Source organism: Gracilinanus agilis, chromosome 2 (assembly GCF_016433145.1).
Source record: "Gracilinanus agilis isolate LMUSP501 chromosome 2, AgileGrace, whole genome shotgun sequence".
NCBI lineage: Eukaryota > Metazoa > Chordata > Mammalia > Didelphimorphia > Didelphidae > Gracilinanus > Gracilinanus agilis.
Window position 1 is genome coordinate 141,574,284 of NC_058131.1, and position 19,962 is coordinate 141,594,245.

Genomic DNA, 19,962 nt, shown 5'->3' on the forward strand with positions numbered 1-19,962 from the left:
ATTCAGTGCCATACCTATCAAACTAACAAGAAATTTCTTTACTGAATAAGAAAAATTATAACAAAGTTCATATGGAAGAACAAAAGATCAAGAATATCAAGGGAAATTTCAGAAGACTTGCTTTTGTAGGACAGAGATCTTTGGGGGCATGGTGGCATCAGAGTGGTTGAATGAGCACAGTGAGAGATTCAAATGGTATTCATAGAGGCTATCTTAGTGCCATCTGCTGACTTCTTTTATTTATATCTCTTCTTTCTTAAGGTTACATACAGAGTTGGCATAGAAACTCCATATTCAACATAAGTTTTTTTTTTCCTTGGGGATAGTGAACAAGCCTTGTTAACAACAATTTTGTTACTAACAACTTTTCAAGGTATATTTACTTGTCTTCTTGGCTATGAGATGGAGAAAGCAGTCCATTCAGTGGAATGGGACATACCAGCCTTTGAGGGCAATTTCTCTATTTATCATCCATTGTTAGCTACCAAATCCGGGATTAGGGAGGAAGAAAACTTGGCCTGTTTTTGCAGGTTTTTAAATCTTTAACATTAACTCACTATTTGCTGGTTTGTTATAGAGAGACTCTAGGAATGTCTGTATTATAACATATAAAGGTGGGGCTTTTCCTAGGAATTTATGAGGGCCTTGTAATAGCCTATAGTGTTCATCTGTATTATCCTGGGGCTTAGTGGGGATATTGATCACTAATTAGGGAGCATTAATAAGAAAAGAGTCAAGAGTCACACGGGGAGGTCTAGGTGGAAATCCAACCTCCTGTAAATTCTGCGTTTCAGATTTCAGGGTTCATGGGTGACCTTGTCATCAATGTGAGCTCGATGACCTTTGGCAGGAAATAATGGGGAAAAAAATGAAGGATGGAGACCTAGCAGTACCAGATATTAAACTGTACTATAAATCAGTGGTCATCAAAACAATATGGTACTGGCTAAGAGACAGAAGGGAGGATCAATAGAATAGACTTGGGGTAAATGTCCTTAATAAGATAATGTATGATAAACCCCCAAATCCCAGCTTTGAGGACAAGAAATCACTTTGACAAAAACTTCTGGGAAAACTGGAAAATTATATGGGAGAGCTTAGGTTTAGATCAACATCTCACACCCTATACCAAGATAAATTCAGAATGGGTAAACAACTTAAATATAAAGAAGGAAACTATAAGTAAATTAGGTGAACATAGAATAGTATATCTGTCAGATCTATGGGAATGAATTTAAGACCAAGCTAGAAATAGAGAATATCACAAAATGGAAAATGAATAATTTTGATTACATTAAATTAAAAACCGTTTTGTCCAAACAAAACCAACGCATCTAAAATTAGAAGGGAAGCCACAAATTGGGAAAAAAATCTTTATAACAAAAATCTCTGACAAAGGTGTAATTTCTAAAATATATAAGGAACTAAATCAATTGTACAAAAAAAAAAAAACAAGCCATTCCCCAATTGATAAATGGACAAGGGACATGAATAGGCAGTTTTCAGATATCAAAACTATCAATAAGCACATGAAAAAGTGTTCTAAATCTCATCTGATTAGAGAAATGTGAATCAAAACAACTCTGAAGTACCACCTCACACCTAGCAGAATGGCAAATATGACAGCAAAGGAAAGTAATAAATGTTGGAGAAGATGTGGCAATATTGGGACATTAATGCATTGCTAATGGAGTTGTGAATTGATCCAACCATTCTAGAAGGCAATTTGGAACTATGCCCAAAGGACTTTAAATGCCTGCCTGCCCTTTGACCCAGCCATACCACTGCTGGGTTTATACCCCAAAGAGATAATAAGGAAAAACACTCGTACAAAAATATTCATAACCAAGCTCTTTGTGGTAGCAAAAAAATTGGAAAATGAGGGGGTACCCTTCATTTGGGGAATGGCTAAACAAATTGTGGTATCTGTTGGTGATGGAATACTATTGTGCTATAAAGAATGATGAACTGGAGGAATTCCATGTGAACTGGAATGACCTCCAGGAATTGCTGCAGAATAAAAGGAGCAGAACCACGAGAACATTGTACATAGAGACTCATACACTGTGGCACAATCAAACATAATGGATTTCTCTATTAGCAACAATGCAGCGATACAGGACAATTCTGAGGAACTTGTGAGAAAGAATGCTTTCCACATCCAGAGAAAGAACTATGGAGTAGAAACAGAAGAAAACACATTTCCTTGATCAGATGGTTTAATGGGAATATGATTGTGGATGTAGACTCTAAATGATCACTCAATTACAAATATTAATAATATGGAAATAGGTCTTGATCAATGATACACGTGAAACCCAGTTGAATTGCTTGTTGACTACAAGTGGGGGAAGAGAGAACGGAGGAGGGGAGGGAAAGAATATGAATCATGCAACCATGGAAAAATAATTGATTGACTGATTGATTAATTAATTTAAAAAGTGACATTCAAAAAAATACTAAAACAGAGAGAACACAATGGGAGACTCAGGGAATGAAGTCATCACTGTGCCAAAGACCAGGTAGCTGGAGGCTAATGACAATAACTGGCATGTATATAAATTTATTTAAGAATCATATAATACTTTATATCTATCAAATTATTTAAGCCTGATAACCCCTTAGTACTTAAACAATTTGTCTAAAGCACACTATGGGAGCTCATCTGTGTTCATGACATAGATCTTTTGTGCAAATCTAAACTACGTACTTTGTTGTCACCTTTGCCTAGGCATATTGTCTGAAATCCATATGAACTAAAGATCCTTAGACTAATCATTGCCTGATGTCTTAGAAATTCTGAGAAATCAACCCAAAATGCTTTTGGAGCCACACACATATTTGTGAATTTTCTGAGTTATTTTACTTCTTTTTTTTTAATTCAACAAGCATTTAATAATTTTCTTATATGTTGCTAAATGTGCATGTACAGGGGTTACTTCTGCCAGTTATGGTGGCTTTTCATTTTCTTGCTCTGAACATGGCTAATGATCCTGAATTTTTAAAATTATTTTTATTTTAACAAGAAATTTCCACATAAGTTTTCCAAAGCTATATAATCCATATTGTCTCTCTCCCTCCTGCACTCCTCCCCCCTGGAGATGACAAGCATTTCAATGGAGGTTATACATGTATTATCACACAAGACATGTTTCCATATTATTGCTTTTTGTAGGCGAATAATCTTATAGAATAAAAAAACATATGCCCAAATAAACAAATGATAAATCATAAAAAAAGAATCAGGAACGATTTCTCTTTGAAGATGAATATCCAAAGCACTGCCCAAGTATCCACTTAGATATATGGCAAAATATGCTAAGAATCACACAGAATGAGAAGGCATGAATAGGTTGCTATCCACACTGTTAGGAGTACCATCGTTAATGAGATCATGGCTCGGTCAAAGTATCATCATTATCATCATCACCATCTTCATCATCATTGTCATTAATTTCCTCATCTAGGATCAGCCCTTTTTTATTTCATTCAACATTGTTATCCAAGAAATACATATTTCAGGATCACAGAATTTCAGAGTTGGAAGAGATCTCAGAGATCAGGTAGTAGAACCCATATTTAAAAAAACAAAAAATAAAGATTCCCTTTACCTGACAAGTTGTTGTCCCACCTTTGCTTAAGGACTTCAAGGAAGGAAGCCCATTCCACTTTTAGATAGTCTCTAATTGTTGGCCAAGGTTTGTTTTTGGTGTGTTTTTGGTAAGTTTTAAAGGAAATCTAAATTTGTCTTTTTGCAAAATTCTCCTGTTGTTCATATTTCTGCCCTCTGGGGGACCCACACAACAAATTTATGTGATTGTCCTCCAAATATGTGCAAAGAGCATTATGACTTCCTTAAATCTTCTCTTCTCCAAATTATATATGGCCATTTCCATCAAATTATTTTCACATTATATTAACACTAGGTCCTTTGCTATCCTTATTGGCTTCTTTGTCAACTTTGCTAGTTATCAAATCATTCTTAAACTATGGTGCCAGAACTGAATAAAATCTTTCAGATGTGGTTTGATTAGGGCACTTGGGACTATTGCTTGGATTCAAAGTCTTTTTTAGTATGTACAAGTCTTAATATCCTTCCATAAACTAACTTTTGTTAGAGGTGGCCTTCTGGTGATCTACTGGGTAGAATTATAGAACCCAGGAGCAGATGAGTGGCTCAGTGGACAGAGAGCCAGGCCTGAAGACAGGAGGTCCTGGCTTCAAATCTGGTCTCAGACACTTCCTAGCTTTGTGACCCTGAACAAGTCACTTAACTCCAATTGCCTAGCTCTTACTGCTTTTCTGCCTGGGAACCAATACTTAGTATCAATTCTAAGACAGAAGGTATGAGTTTAAGAAAGAAAGAATTACACAAACCACTTCTGGTCATTTGTGATTGTTAAATTTAGTTACTGTGTTGCCACAAACAAATGCCCAATAAGTCAAGGGTTCATGCAAAGTCTGGGAGTTCACATAGTTACTGGCAGCAATGTAGGAAAAGGATATCCCATTGTTTATTTTGTGTGTATGGGCCATCTGTTTCAGAATTGCAGTTTTTTGCTTGAATTGGTGTTTTCTTTGTCTTGTTTTTTATTTCAACTTTGACTTATTTACTTAAGAAAATAAAATCAGAAACAACAGATACTATCAAAGTTAGAAATATATTCTTATAGTTATTCTTAAAGTTAAGAGCTGGGTCACTAAAATAGTGACTGTCATGATCTTTTAAAAAGACTTATAAGTCACATTTAAGCATTTGGGAATTCATCATGAAATCTATATAAGGAACATACACTGCTGGGAAGGGGAAAGACTTGCTTTCTTAAATTCCTCTGAATCCTAGGCAGAGGTGTTATTGGAAGGAGAACAGAGATTGATGGGAGAAGAAGGCTAAACCACAGACATGCTGATGGCACTTCACTCAAAAAGTAAAGACTGATTGGGATTATGGTTCCAACAGCAGCAACAGCTAAGACATTGACTGTTGGGGCAATGCCAGAGACAACCTGGGCCAAATAGAGCTTGGGATCTGGGTGTATTGTGCTATCATTGTAATTTAGTCGGGATTGACTCTTCATGACCCCATTTGAGGTTTTCTTGGCAAAGATACTGGAATCATTTGCCATTTCCTTCTCCAGCTCATTTTGAAGATGAGGAAACTGAGGCAAATAAGGTTAAGTGATTTGGCCAGGGTTACATAGTAAGTGTCCGAGGACAGAGATATAAACTTAGGAAGATGTCTTCCTGATTCCAAGCCCAGTGCTTTAGCCACTGCACCATCTAGTTGCCCCACGTTGTGCTATACAGAAGCAGGAATGCAGAATCAGAGCAGAGACATATGCATATGATGCCTTCACCTAGGTCCCACTTCCACTCAAGTTACTAGGATTTCTGTTGGTATTATAAATTTGCTTATACAGAGAAGGAGAAAAACTTGTGGGAAGGGAGGAAGAAAGTGTCTTTTCCTTTGCTAATGGTCTAAGAGGCAAATAACTTCTTAAGTGGCTTATAATAAACATACTTTAACATCTAAATACTAAATGTCTATCATTAGCCTTGATTGCTTGTAGTGAGCCGAATATCCTAAGAATAAATTAAATCTAGATGACAGAGAGAGTTGGGGAGGAGGGAGAGAAAAATAAAGAGACAAGGAAGGGAACAAAGGGTATTGTAGTAGGATATTTGGTAATTAGGAGTAAATTAAGAATTCATTAGAACATAGGGATAAATAACATAAGTGATTTATCAATGCATAAAAAGAGGTGTCAGGTTCCTTTAAATGGAATCTTGGAGAGGAATTCTGGGTGAGAGAATTTTCCCAGAGTGCCTTGGGAGGCAGTTTCCAACTGTCTGGGCACTTTTAGGACTGATCCTGTGGTGATCAAGAGGTCTCAAAGGCGGCTTGACAAAACCTGGGAAATTCTGTTACTTCACTACAACAAAATTCATCTAGCGAACCTTAACAACGAAGGAGATTTGCTGGTAGAAAAATCGTTGCCAGCCCAGCTGGTTTGCTGTGAGTCTGGAGAAGGTGGTAGAGAATCTGAGCTGTTGTTTCCAATTAGACAGCTAAGAAGAAAGACTAACTTAACTTTCTTTTCTGAATAAGTTAAACTTTAGTATAGGATTAGATAAGAATAGGTTTTGGAGGGGAATTTAGTTAGAGAGGTAGATAGTGTAGCTCCAACATTGTTGGAGACTGAAGATATCCTTGTGGATCAGAGGGTTTGTGGCTTTTGGGTAAGATTTATTAGCTTAGAGATTCATATATTCTTTTTCACTTATTTCATTTTCCTATCCCCTTTCCTTAGTTTTTTATCATAAAAAATATATTTTTATATATTCCTGCCTAAGTCAGAATTCTTCTTATAGTATAATTATATTTTTATTTTGAATATTTTCCCAGTTACATGTTTCATGTTCTTTCCCTCTCCCCAAGCCCCCTAACCCTCCTTAGCCTAAGTTGGAATTCTTAAGACTGCTACAAGAAGCCATCTTGTTTTAACAGTCATAACATACAGCCTTATCCATCAGGACAAACTATAGTGATACCACACAAATATCCTACTACAGTAGTTAGAGATGAGAGGAATGGGGGCAATACAAGCAGTACCAGGGATTCTAGAGAGATAATGGCTGAGAATGAATCTGGTTGACTTCCCAGAGTAAAGGAGTCTTGGTACTCTACTTGATGCCTTAGGGATATAAACTATATCTAACTTCATCTTTATATTCCTAAGGTTAAGTATAGTGTCTTATACCTCACCTAGCTCAAAAGATATTCAATAAATGCTTGAATAGGACAGTATTTAGATTTTGATCATCACAGAATTCCTAGACTGGTTATTTTTTTTTCAAAGAAAAGGATTTATTCCTGGTTCACATTGAAGAAGCTATCTAATGCCTAGACATCTCCATATTCAGTTAAATTAAAGTCCCTTGACATTAATTAAGTACCTTATAGGTAAGGTATTGTGTTACGTGAAGTAGGAACCACAGAATTTCAGAGTAAGGGGGACTTAAGTGGCCATCCAGCAAGTACATGAGAAAGAACAGAATATCTTATACAACATGTGTCACCAAATGAGGATTAATCAACATGCCACCATAGCCTGAACCAAACCAAAATGTCGTTCCTATCTGATGGATTCTAAAATTAGTGAATGACTAGACACAACGACTTGTCATTAATCATTTGATATAGACTTGGAGGGAAGCTTTAGCAAATTGATTCAGTGATCAGTCCTTGGGCCTTTTTGCTTAACATTTTTTACTGGTGTCTTAGAGAAAGGCATGCCTGTTGAATTTATAAATGCCATACAATGGGAGGGAAGGCTAATACAATTCATGACTACCAGGATCCAAAAAAGATCTTGATGACACCTGGGTTCTTAACCTAGGGTCCACAAACTTTTTTTAAAAAGTATTTCGCCAACTATATTTCAATGATTATGTTTTTTGTTATTTGTAACTAAAAACATTCTTCTGAGATGGGATCCATAAGTTTCTACCAGACTCCCAAAGGAGTCCATGAAATAAAAAAAGTTAAGAATCTCTGACCTAGAATGTTGGATGATAAAATGAAACTTAGAAGGGATAAATGTAAAGCCTTGAAGTTTGGAGTGAGTACTTAGTAGTAAGTATTTGTCAAATTATTAAACTAAGTCAAATTGAATCGGAAGGAATGTAATAATTTCTTTCACTATTCAAGTTATTATTCTTAACAACATGGAAATGGCCATCTAGTCCAGTGATGGGCAAACTTTTTAAAGAGGAGGCCAAAGGAAAGGAAATGCTCATCTGTCAGTCTGTTTCTAAGGCAACTCTTTCAAAGTTTCATTGTATTGTGTCCTCATTGCATTCATCAGATTAGGAATAAGCTAGATAGAACATTTCAGGGCACTCCCCTCCATCCGGCCCAGGGGCCATCGTCTACCCATCACTGATCTAGTCAATTGTTTGGGTTTTTTTAATCTCTTGTGAAAATCTTCCAAAGGAAATCTATCAATAGTGAGACTCTAGGAATGATTTGTCCATACTTCTCTGAATTTGGAATCTATTCTAATGTCTTTGCCAGCAATGAATATTACATCTAGTGAATCTGACAGAGAAGCACAAAGGACGTAAGTGGAGCACATTTCTAGCTAGAGTGATCACTGTTGAGTTAATCTAAAAAGATGCCACGAAATTAACTGCCATTTCTTAACTTTTATGCTTGTCTTTATTTAGAGGTTTCAATTTCCCATTTACTTTTTGTGGCTCATGGACTGGTTGATGGGCCTAGAAGTTCATTCATCTTTGTGTCCCCCGCAGTGCTTTGCATATGGTACATGCTCAATTATTTGTTGAATAAATAATTGTTGCCAGGGCAATGGAGCTTCTAATGAATTATGACAAAGTAATTATACTGTTTTAGCTTTTCCCAGCAGGGATGCGAGATCTAAACTTGATCGTTTAACCTTCTCAAGGTCAGGAATGCTTAACCATTCCCCAGAGAAACTATACTTTGTTGAGAATCTCAATTGAACCCCAAAATTAATTAGCATTGCTCTTAGGAACACAACTATTTAAAAGTGAAACAACTAGTTTTAAGCAAAGGCTATGAACTGAATTGGTTGTTGTACCCACAGGTTGTTACTAAACTGTCAATGCCAAGAAAAGTCAGACTTGTGGCAGTTGTTGATCCACAAGTTATAGATAATATTAGTCAGTATAGTGGGCTTTTTTCCCTTCTTGTTTTAAACTATTTAAGCTGAAGTGAACTGCATTAATACGGTGTTAGAGGTACAGCATGAAGATCTGAGTTCAAATTTCTCCTCATAGTTTATTAGCTGTGTAACTATGGGACAATTACTTAATTTATCTGAACTTTAGAAATACCCCAAAACTCAGAGTGGTGTGATTTTATTTTTATAGACCTAAAATGTGATATGTAATTAAAATGGAGCTATACCTACCTTACATTCTGAGAGTATTTCATAAAATTGTTTCATTATTTTAAATAATAGAAGGCAAGATTATAATTCAGCTTCTTATATGTTAATAAAGCATCAGCTGTTGTGACATTCTTTTAAACTGTTGTGGGGGGGTCAATTGTTTCTTTGATGTTCCCAAATAAATTTTCTTTGACTTTTTTTAAAAAGTTATTTTATTGGTATAAGAGACTGCCTGTACCAATGCTGATCTGTACCTGCTCTCTAATTTATAGTTTTATAGAGTTAGTTGCCTGAGAGCATAGAGAAGGTAAATGACTGGCAAAAGCACATAGCCACAAAATATCCAAGGCATAACTTAAGCTCAAGCCTTTCTTAAAAACTCTAAAAGCAGTTCTAGAATTTTCTAAGCCTTCAAAACACAGGAGAAGACAGGGTGCTGCATGGGAAAGTGATGGGTCTAGAATCAGGAATCCTGGTTTCAAATCTTAGACTGCTATTTACTAGCTGAGTGACATCACCTTAGGCAAGTCACAACTTCTGGGGGCTTTACTCTCTCATCTGTAAAATGAAGAAATTGGATTAACATACTTTTAAGGTCCCTTCCAGTACAAAAATATATTATCTTATGATTTAATGCCTGTCAGGCAGTCCCTAAGCATTTATTAAGTACCTTCTATGTGCCAGATACCACCCCCAGTTAGAAATATTTTAAAATGGTACCCATGACATTTGAATGTTTCTTCCTTACAAATTCCAGAGTGATTCAGAGCAATCCATTTCTAAAATTGGAAGTATTGCAAACAAAGGTAATTAACAGGATTCATATGAAGGAATATGATCTACCTATTACTTGTTCATTTCTAGTACCTCCAAACATCCAGTGATTGCAAGATAATGTTAACAAACCAACATTTTCTTGGGAAATCATTGCTTAGTGAATTAAAATTTGAATTTAGCTCTTCATTTTACTTTTCCCTGAAGGAATTTTGATTATTGAGATATTTTAACCAAGTTATTTGCTGTACCCCACTAGGAGAATATAGGACAGTTAGATGGCACAGTGGATAGAGTGCTGGTCCTGGAGTCAGGAAGACTTAGGTTCCTCGGTTCAGATCTGACCTTAGACCCTTACAAGGCTATGTGATCTTGAACAGTCACTTAACCCTGTTTGCCTCAGTTTCTTATCTGTAAAATGATCTGGAGTAGGAAATGGCAAACCACTCCAATATCTTTGCCATGAAACCCCTAAATGCAGTCACAAAAAGTTGGACATGACTGAAACTAAACAACAATACCACTGGCAGAATAGAAGCTCATTGAAGGAAAGACTTTTTTCCCCTTTTCTCTTGTATCCTTGTACTTGGCATGATGTCTTATACATAGCAGAGGCTTGATAAATGTTTGCCAAACTTAATTGAAGAGTGGCTCTTCTAAGAACTACCTTAGTAGAATTTGGCTGTTATTCTTTGTATGTTTCTATTTTATTTTTTCCCCAAATTATCTTTGGTGCCTATCACAGTGGGGAAGATAGAGGCAGGAGTAAGAAAACTGCTTTGTTTGAATTGAAATGAAACTATCTTTTTCTGTATTGCCATGAGTCATAGACTACCATAGTCCCTGAAGAGTTAAGGTTTCTGTTCACCGACAGGGCAGTAAAGAGGGCCACAATTGGTGTAAGTAAGATGAAACACATTACCAATAACAAATTGTGTCTCTAGCCTTAGCAGAAGTGACTTAAATGTTATCAAAGAGATGGGTGACTAGAAAAGGGGTTCCTAGAAATATACCCAGCATAAGGAATAACTGTCATCCTTTTTTTTCTCATTTTGTGTCTGTGCAATGTCAAGAGACTTAGAGGAGGCTCCCATCCAGTGTTTTAAGAACTTATAGCTGATCACGGACAAGCGTCACACCTGATGGAAATTCAGTTTGGTCCATAACTGAGCTTAGAGTAACTGTATTTTTGCCCAACTCTACCAACATCATGGCAAGTGGGGATGCTTCCTCTCAGGGAGGATCATTTTTCCATAGGTATTTGTCTTCACATTATGGACCTTCAGTGATACAGTGTAGAACCTACCCCAAATGACTCTCTGGATAATAGCCTGTCCCCCTGGCAAGTACCAGTGCTAGCCTAATTGTACCAGCTATGTCTTCTGGATGAATAATGCCCACCCCTCTACACTGCAAGTCTCTCAACTATGTGTGTTCAAAGTACAGTTTCAACTAATTTAGAAAGATAGCAAAAAAAATGACCCCTGGTTAATTAAACCCAGGTTAATCCTAGAACTCATTGTCTAGTTTTGGGGGTTGCTTAGATTCTATTCTTTTCTTCCCTCTTTCCCCTTTTTAGCATGTTCATAACCTTTGAGAAATTCCACTAGAGCAGGACTTCCTAAACTTAATGGTATCATGGTCCCTTTGCCAATTAGCAAAGCCTATGTACCCCTTCTCAAAAATAGTGTTTTTAAGTGCATAAAATACACTTATATACAATTACAAAAGAGACTATTACTGAAATATAATTATTAAATGTTGATTTTTAAAAATCTAGTTCATGGACTCCAGGTTAAGAAATCCTTCATCACAGGGACTTTTTCATTAGAGAGAAAAATTAAAATTAGTCATTTACAGACATCTCTGGTTAAAACAAATATGGTGAAAAAGAAATAGAAAGTAAATGATTAAAATGATGTTTCAAAGTAGCATATAAATAGGAGAGGGTGTCTGCAGGATCTAACTGTATTTCTATAAAAAATTTTCCCCCTTAAACAAGAACTAATATAAATTGGAGGAGAAAAAAAGAAAAACCCAGGAAGGCTCATTAACCTAAATGGAAGAGAGCAGGGAAAACATTTTTCGTGTCCTTTCTCTGCTACAAAGAACCATTTGAGAGCCTGTTTTTTCAACCTGGGAGGGTACATTCAGACTCTCTAAGGAGGAACTCTTTTTTTTCTCGTTTGTTTGGAGGGTGGATATCGGAATTTATAAAAATAAAACTAGTCAGTACTTGGTACTGACTATGATTTCATATGCCTCCCTTGAGGTGGGATAAAAAGTGTTTTATTTGTGGTATTTTCCCAGACTTCACAAAGCACTAAAATGACTAACTCTGTGTATTACAGACTAGAAAGACCAAAATAGAGAACCATACATAAAGAAGAGGCCTTGTCCTTAACCCCTACCGAAGAAGATAAGAGTCAAGGAGACTGCTCGGAGCTCTCCCCATATCCAGGATTGTGACTGAAGCAGACAAGGAAGAAAAATGCAGGAATGAGCAGGTATGGAAGGAATAGATTGTGAAATCAAATTCACTTCAGCCCCAGATCTGGTTTTTGTGATGTTGGTTGTTATTAATGGATTTGAACTGTTTTCAAGTGATAGAGATTGTTCAGTGATATCAGCCTTTTATGGTTATCCATCATTTTCCATGACTTATTTAAATGGGAATCCTCTGGGTTCCCAGAAGTTAATCATAAGCATGCGCCATTTTTCTTAGGCTTCCCTGAGACTGAATTAATTTCAATGTTGATGGTACTTTTCAGATTAAAGTCCCATAAGGGACAGATACATACATATGCTTTGAAATGAAATTTTAAAAAAATGTTTTGGATGACAGAATGAATAGAATTTCTTTTTCAAATAGGAAAAAGTTGCTCAGCATCTCTAGTTCTTTTCTTTATGCTTTTACATTAGCATGAGAGACATTTTATATAATTCTGCCCTAGTTGTACAAGATTGGAAATGGTATTTTCCTTCTGCTCTTAGAGTTAGGGCTCCAATGATCAAGAATGAGGAAAGAATGCTTATAGGTGGCACAGTGAATAGAGCACCAGGACTAAAGTCGGGGGGACCTGGGTACAACTTTAGCCCCAGACACTTCCTAGCTGTGTGACCCTGGGTGAGTCACTTATTCTTGTTAGCTCCTGTCCTTCTGTCTTAGAGTAGTTACTAAGATGGAAAGTAAGAGTTTAAAAGAAAAAAAAAGAACTGTAATTGGAAGAGGACTCAAGGCTGTTTGTTTGAATTTACTCTACCATGTGGTTTTCAGAAACCCTATTACAGATTTGAAAATTGCTTGGTGAGTGTGTAGAATCAGAGCAAGGGACATGCACATGCTTGGACTTAGGTCAACCATACACAAAGAGGCTAGAGGAGACAGGACTAAAAGAAATGTTAAGTGAAAAAAGAGGGGGTAGAGTTAGCTGACCACTGGTTAAAGGGTTATATATAATATGCATCATATGGATCATGTGTGATAATTCTGTCAAAAAGCATAATGTCCAGAATAAGGGAAGTGATAGTTCCAAATAGCATCTAGGTGGCATAGTGGATAAAGTGTTAGACCAGAGTCAGGAAGACCCAAGTTAATATATAGCACATACTAACTGTGTGGCCCTGGTCAAGTCACTTAACCTATTTGTCTCAGTTTCCTCATCTGTAAAATGAGGACATTAATAACACCTCCATCTCGGGGTTGTTATGAAGATTAAAAGTGATAATAATTGCAGAGCACTTAGCACAGTGCCTGGCAAATAATAAATGCTATGCAAATGTTAGCTATTATGATTCTTACCATGCAATATTGTGAATTGTTTAAGGTTACACATAGTAACAAACTCTGATTTGGAACTACAGTAGGAACCCTGAATTAGAACCAACTGATTCCTGATCCAGTATCTTTTCCATCATACCAATGATGTTTGTTGTACTAAAGTATTCAATACCAAAGCTTTCAAGATATGACTTCTATATCATGTAACAATCTCAGTTTAAAATCTAGATTTTTAATTGGTGCCAGAGCAAGAAAATTAATGAGGTTTTAGGTAAATTTAATAAATCTCACTTTGCCCTTGGGACCTGCTAACCACTTATAAAATATCTTTTGGTTCCTATTTTAGAAAATATTCTCATAGCAAAATACTGAAATAAATTCAGGAAACATGTATTCCAAAATGCTTTCAAAGTCATGCTTTTTGGCTTCTTATTGGTGAACATAAACTCTCTCATCCATTTCCTATACAAAAAGAGCAAGTATCTTGCTTCAAATGGTTCCAAACTGAGCAAATACCAAAAAAATATTTTTTTCAGTACAATTAAGAGAGAGGCAGCAAAGAGAAGAAAAGGGATGACTCTAGTGCAGTGTTGGCAAAGATTTTTGAGTTCTAGTGCCCAGAGGGAAAATTCAAGCCGTCTGTGAGCTGCCACCACCCCTCCCTTCCCCCCCCCCTCATTACCAGAGATTGCTAAAGGAAGAAGTGCTTGCTTTGAGCAGCTGGACAGAGGAGTGGGCCTGTAAAAATTGTCCTTGGGCACTGCGAAGAGGGGCAATGGAGCAGCTCCCCTGTGCCGGGGGCGGCACTGTGCCAATACTTGACCAATGCTGCTCTAGGGGAATCATTAGGGTAACATGATATAACTGAAAGAACACTAGGATTGTAGCCAGGACCCTGATTCAAATCTTTACTTTTCCACTTGCTACCTTGAGCAAGTTACTTAAGCTGTGTGAACCTGTTTCTTTATCTCTAAAATGAAAGGGATGACCTATATGACTTCTTAAAGTCCTTTTCTGTTTCAAATCTACAAGGCAGAGAGATAGGGAGACAAAATAATAGATGTGTTGAAATGGAAAAGATGATTCCCACCCTAAATTGGGTTAAAATGAATGTCAAAGATGGCCTTTAAAAAAAAAGAAATATATGGAAAAGTTAGGGACAATCTTACCCCCACTACTTTGAGATACTGGGGGAAGGGGAAGGACTGTTTATGGGTCAGCTGATTCTTAGTTTTTCATATTTATAGGTACAGTACTAGCTAATTTCCTGAATCACTGCTAAACCACCAGAAGTCAGGTGGCTCCAAAGTGAAGTTAGAGATCTTGGCATAGCCAAGATTGGCTGTATCTCCCAGATGGTTGTAATTTTGACCAAGCCCTACTTTCTACCAGTCCCTTACGTATAGCCACTGGATAAATATTCCAGGGATATATGTAACACCAGGAATGACAGTCTGTTTCTAGTTTTCTGCTCCTAAAATAGTTTCTTGCTGGTATAAAATCACAATTGGTATAAAATGATTTCCAAATCATTCCCAACCTCCAGACATCCGAGCTTAAAAATCACCATCTCTGCCCCTTCCTCACTTAGCGTCTCTTGCTAGACTGTGTTGATGCTTAGTTTCAAGAGTGCTTGCTGGGCTTGGAGTCAGAAGACTGCTTTTCATTTATAGTCCAATGATCCTTTTAAAATCACTTAACCATGCTAAGCCTCAGGTTCCTTGTCTTCATCATTTACTTAATTATGAGGAAATAATTACTGAACTTTGTTGTTGTTGTTCAGTCATTTTTCATTCATGTCTGATTCTTTGTGACCCATTTTAGTGTTTTCTTGACAAAGATACTGAAGTCATTTGCCATTTCCTTCTCCAGCTCATTTTATAGATGAGGAAAGTGAGGCAAACAAGATTAAATGACTTGCCTAGAGTCACACAGTTAGTGTCTAGGGCCTGATTTGAACTCGGAAAGAAGTATCATCCTGACTCCAGACCTTAGAATATTACAGAAATGTGAGTCAATATTATTAGCCTCCCTTCTTATATATTCTATGGTTCCTAGCCTTCTCTGCCGCCACCCCCCTCCTCAAGAATGGGCCAGGCTGCTAGACACTCACCTGAAATCGATTCTTACTAGATATATTAAGTGTTAAAGAATTCAGCAGGGTCCTTCTGTTCTCTGCATTCCCTTTTCAGCTGAAGGCAGATGTTGCCATCATCTGGCTGACAGTTTTAAAATCACTGCACCCAGCCTCGTGTTATCTCATTTACTTTTCTAATACTCTTTACCCCTGCTCAAAATCCATCTAGTGCCACCAAATGTCACTATAAAGCCTGGTTGCAAAGAAGCAAAAGTATTTCTTTGCCATAATTGAAAGGATAATTAGCCCCCAGAGGTGAGAATCCAGATCGGGATATTAGCTCTGAAATTTCTAGAAAGAACTTATCCCGTGTGTTATTACCATTCTTTTTAAACTTCAGAAACAGGAAAAATTGAGTGTTCTCTTACTCTAAGTATGTTAAGTCTTTGGTAAAAGGCAGAAAGATCATTAATAAGACCACAGAAATCCCAAAAATAGGGCATTGGTTCATATAGGAATGAAAACGAGAGCTTCCTAATTCCTGCTAACCTCAATCAGCTATCTCTCTTCAACAACTTGTTTAATCTACTATGTGGTCAGACTATACAAGGGATTGTGGGGATAAGAAAAAAACAGTCTTAAGCCATACTAGTTACTGACATGAAAGTTGCTCTCAAAGAACTTAACAACTATATGGAAAGACAAGATCAACACGCGTGAAACGATTAGTAAGCAATGGCTTGTTTTGCAGTCATATGTGATTTTTTGTGACTCCTTTTGAAGGACACTAGAGTGGTTTGCCATTTCCTTCTCCAACCCATTTTACAGATAAGGAACAGAGGTAAACAAAGGTGAAGTGACTTCCCCAGAGTCACGCAGCTAGTAAGTGTCTGAAGCTTGTTTTATTCTCAGGAAGATGAGTCTTTCTAATGATAATCTCAGCACTCTGTCCACTGCACCACCTAGTTACCCAGAAGCAATGGCAAACTATATCTAATTGTTAAATTACATAACTAAGAGAAGGCTAAGAAGAATGTTTAATGCCACTAATGATATTTCTGCCATTTGGGTTTTTTACTTCTATTGTAGAGGTGTCAAACTCAAATAGAAACACATCCTTTGGGCATGCATATAGACTTCAAAAACCACAAATGAACATTATCTATGTTATATTTTATTTATTTTATTAAATACTTCCCAGTTACATTTTAATCTGGTTCAGTTTTGTGAGCAGTGAGTTTGGCACCTCTGTCCACCGTATCTGAAAGTATTCATATCTACTTTGACATAAAGATTGTTTATCAGATCTATAGATACTCCAAAGAAGTAGGGAATTTTAGTAGGAGATTTTCTTTCTGAGGATTATTTGAAAGTTATAGGAAGCAAAATGATTTCAAAAAAAGCTGGAAAGATCTGTGGGAACTGATGCAGAGCAAAATAAGCAGAACTGGGAAAACATTGTACACAATAACAGCAATATTATATGATAATCATCTCTGAAAACCTGGCTACTCTTAGCAATGCACTGATCTGGGACAATCCTGAAAGACATGATGGGGAACACTATCTACCTCCAGAGAAAGAACTGTTGGAGTCATCTTTCATATTAGTGTATTATGGTTTTATTTTGGGGTTTTGGTTAAGTATGAGTTTGCTTCTACAATAATGACCAATATGGAAGTGTGTTTTGCATGACAATAAAAAAGAAAGTTATAGGGGATTAGGGAGCAACTATGTGGCTCAGTGGATAAAAGAGCCAGGCCTGGAGATGGGAGATCCTGGGTTCAAATTTAGCCTCCGACACTTCCTAGCTTTGTGACCACGGACAAGTCACTTAATCCCCATTGTCTAGCCCTTATTACTCTTCTGCCTTGGAATCAATATATAATATTTGTTCTAAAATGGAAAATAGGGTCTTAACAAAAAGAAAGAAAATTATAGGAATTCCTTGAAGTTATCTTTTCTGTTACTGCCTATTTTTATGAGGAGCAGAAAAAGATGAAAACCAACTGGTAACTGGTTTTTCTTCTACTATATTACACATTTATCTTGATTATGAGTGAAATATTAAACAGTTATTTAAAACTACAGATAGAACCAGGAAAACAATATAGACAATGACTACGGCGTTGTAAGTGGAAAGAACAACAAACATTGGAACCAAGCTCTATATTTGACCAAGCCTGGCACCAAATAATAAACAATAAAAATGGACCTTCCCTTCCTTCTTTGCAGAGATAAGCCATGGTAGGGATGGGGTAATGTATGTACCTTTACACTTAAATGAGATATGTGTTTATTAGCTGAACTTTTCTTTCTTTTTCTGTTTTTATTCTCATTATAAGGGGAGATCTTATTATTATAAAGGAATGGTTCTCAGGATAGAAAGAAGGAGAGATATCTTGGGAAATGAAGGAGATATAAAAGGAAGTTATGAACAAATGAATATATAAATAAAGCATTTATTAAGTTTTTACTATATGTAAAACACATGAAAGCAAGATAGTTTCTGTTCTCACAGAGCTCGTATTCTAATAGAGAACATCCCACATTTGAAAGGTTTCAGCTGAGATAAAATAGAAAGGTTCCGTGGTCCACAGGATACAATGGTAAAGTAGAAGGTAATTTAGCTAATTTAATATTTTCTCCACTGATAAAAATTATCAGTTTCTGATGTTAAACCATCTGACAGCTTAGGTTACAAGCACTTCTCCACAGAGTTGCTTTCCAGGGTGATGACTTTAGACACTGGGCTAGAAGAATTGCTAATCCAAAGGCTCTTGAGTTCATCCTAGGCTGTCTCCAGTAGGGTCTAAGGGAAGATGGTGGTCAATGTCATGATGGTAGTTTGACCTGCCCAGGACACACTGCCTCTTGTCTTTCCTCAAGGATATTTCAGCTAGGCTGGCTTATCTGTTCAGCGAGTGGTAGTTGCCCCCTTCTCCACCAGAGCCACCTCTCCCCTGAAAATGATATTATGAGGACTGGACTGAATATCAACAACAATGAATTTTTTAAGCTGCAGGTACCTAGTAAATACCAACAAGAATTTTGTTCTTTTGGTTACTTTTTACTTGGCTCCATCTATGATAAAATCAGAAGTTACCAGACTTTTTCCTCTTTCAGGGACACACTGTTACCATTTCAGCAGCTATCTAAAATGGTTTGGCTTGCATTAAATAGCAGCAATTACACAAACTCATCCCATATAAGTAAATTGTCACTTATGTATCTGGTACCTTTAAAGAACATTGGGTTTGTAATCAATGGACCTGAATTTGATGCCTGGCTCTGCTGCTTACTAAATAAATGCTTGTATGTCCTTGGGTAACTCACTTAACCTCTTGGGTGTCAGTTTCCTCATTTGTAAAATGAGAAAGCTTTACTAGGTGATCTGTGAAGATCTGAAGATTGTTGATATTATAGTGATTTCATAATATCATTATTAAAATAAGAAGATCTGATAAGGCCCCTTTTAGCTCTAAACATATGATTCTAAGATGGGATAAGTCCTTAAGATGTCACTTCTTTGCTTCACTCAATACCCTGGCATCTCCTTTAGCATACATATGATTTACACAGAAGAAGAAGAAGGCAAACCTATTTGGTTGGGATTTGCAGCCATAATTTTAGAGGACTGGGCTTAGAAAGAGACAAAAACATAATATTTCTCTGAGTTTTAAGCTGAACAGTATGCCATATTTCAGGAAGAGTAGCTTGACTATTTTCTGTTCTTGGCCACATGCAGAAGCCCTGCTGAAAATATATGTATGTGTCTCATTAAATAAAGTATTTGTCTTCCCCAAAACTGAGCTAAGTATTATTTAAGCCTCGTCCTTGCAGTGGCCAAGAAAATCACACAAAACAATATTTGTAACTTTCCTAGAACCTAGCAGTGTGCTGAGTACAGAGCAAATATTTGATAATATCCCAAAGTCTTCAAAGGCTCTCACTTGCCTTCTGGGTAAAACATAAAATCCTTAGTCTTTTATCTAAGATGTTCTCCCAGTTAACCTGTATATATCCAATATAACCTAGCTGCTTGTGTATTGTTTCTCCCATTCGAATGTAGGTTCCTTGAGGACTAGAGCTGCGTTTTTAACTTTCTTTGTATTTTTAGCAATTCGCACAACACTTGTACCTAGGAAGTGTTTAATTAAATGCTTGTTGACTGACTTACTCCGCCTGGCATTTAAGAAACTCCTTCTGATTCCCACCTACTTTTTCCAGACTTCATTTTAATTTCCCCTTTCACATATTCTCTGTTCCAGTCAAATTGTCCTACTAGTGTTCCCTGGACACAGTACCTCGGTCCATCTCCCATCTTCACACAGTGTATCCCCCAGATGTGTAATGTACTCCCCCCTCACCTCACTTATAATTCCTAGCTTCTT

General features: G+C 36.8%; 1 protein-coding gene across 1 annotated transcript in view; it reads left to right on the top strand.

Moving 5' to 3' along the window:
- Window positions 1–19,962, top strand: part of RIN2 (Ras and Rab interactor 2) — a 249,154-nt gene that overhangs the window by 36,042 nt on the left and 193,150 nt on the right. Inside the window, exon 2 of the mRNA XM_044663428.1 lies at window positions 12,062–12,217. The gene's annotated coding sequence lies outside the window, so the exon portion shown is untranslated. The remainder of the gene's footprint in view (window positions 1–12,061; window positions 12,218–19,962) is intronic.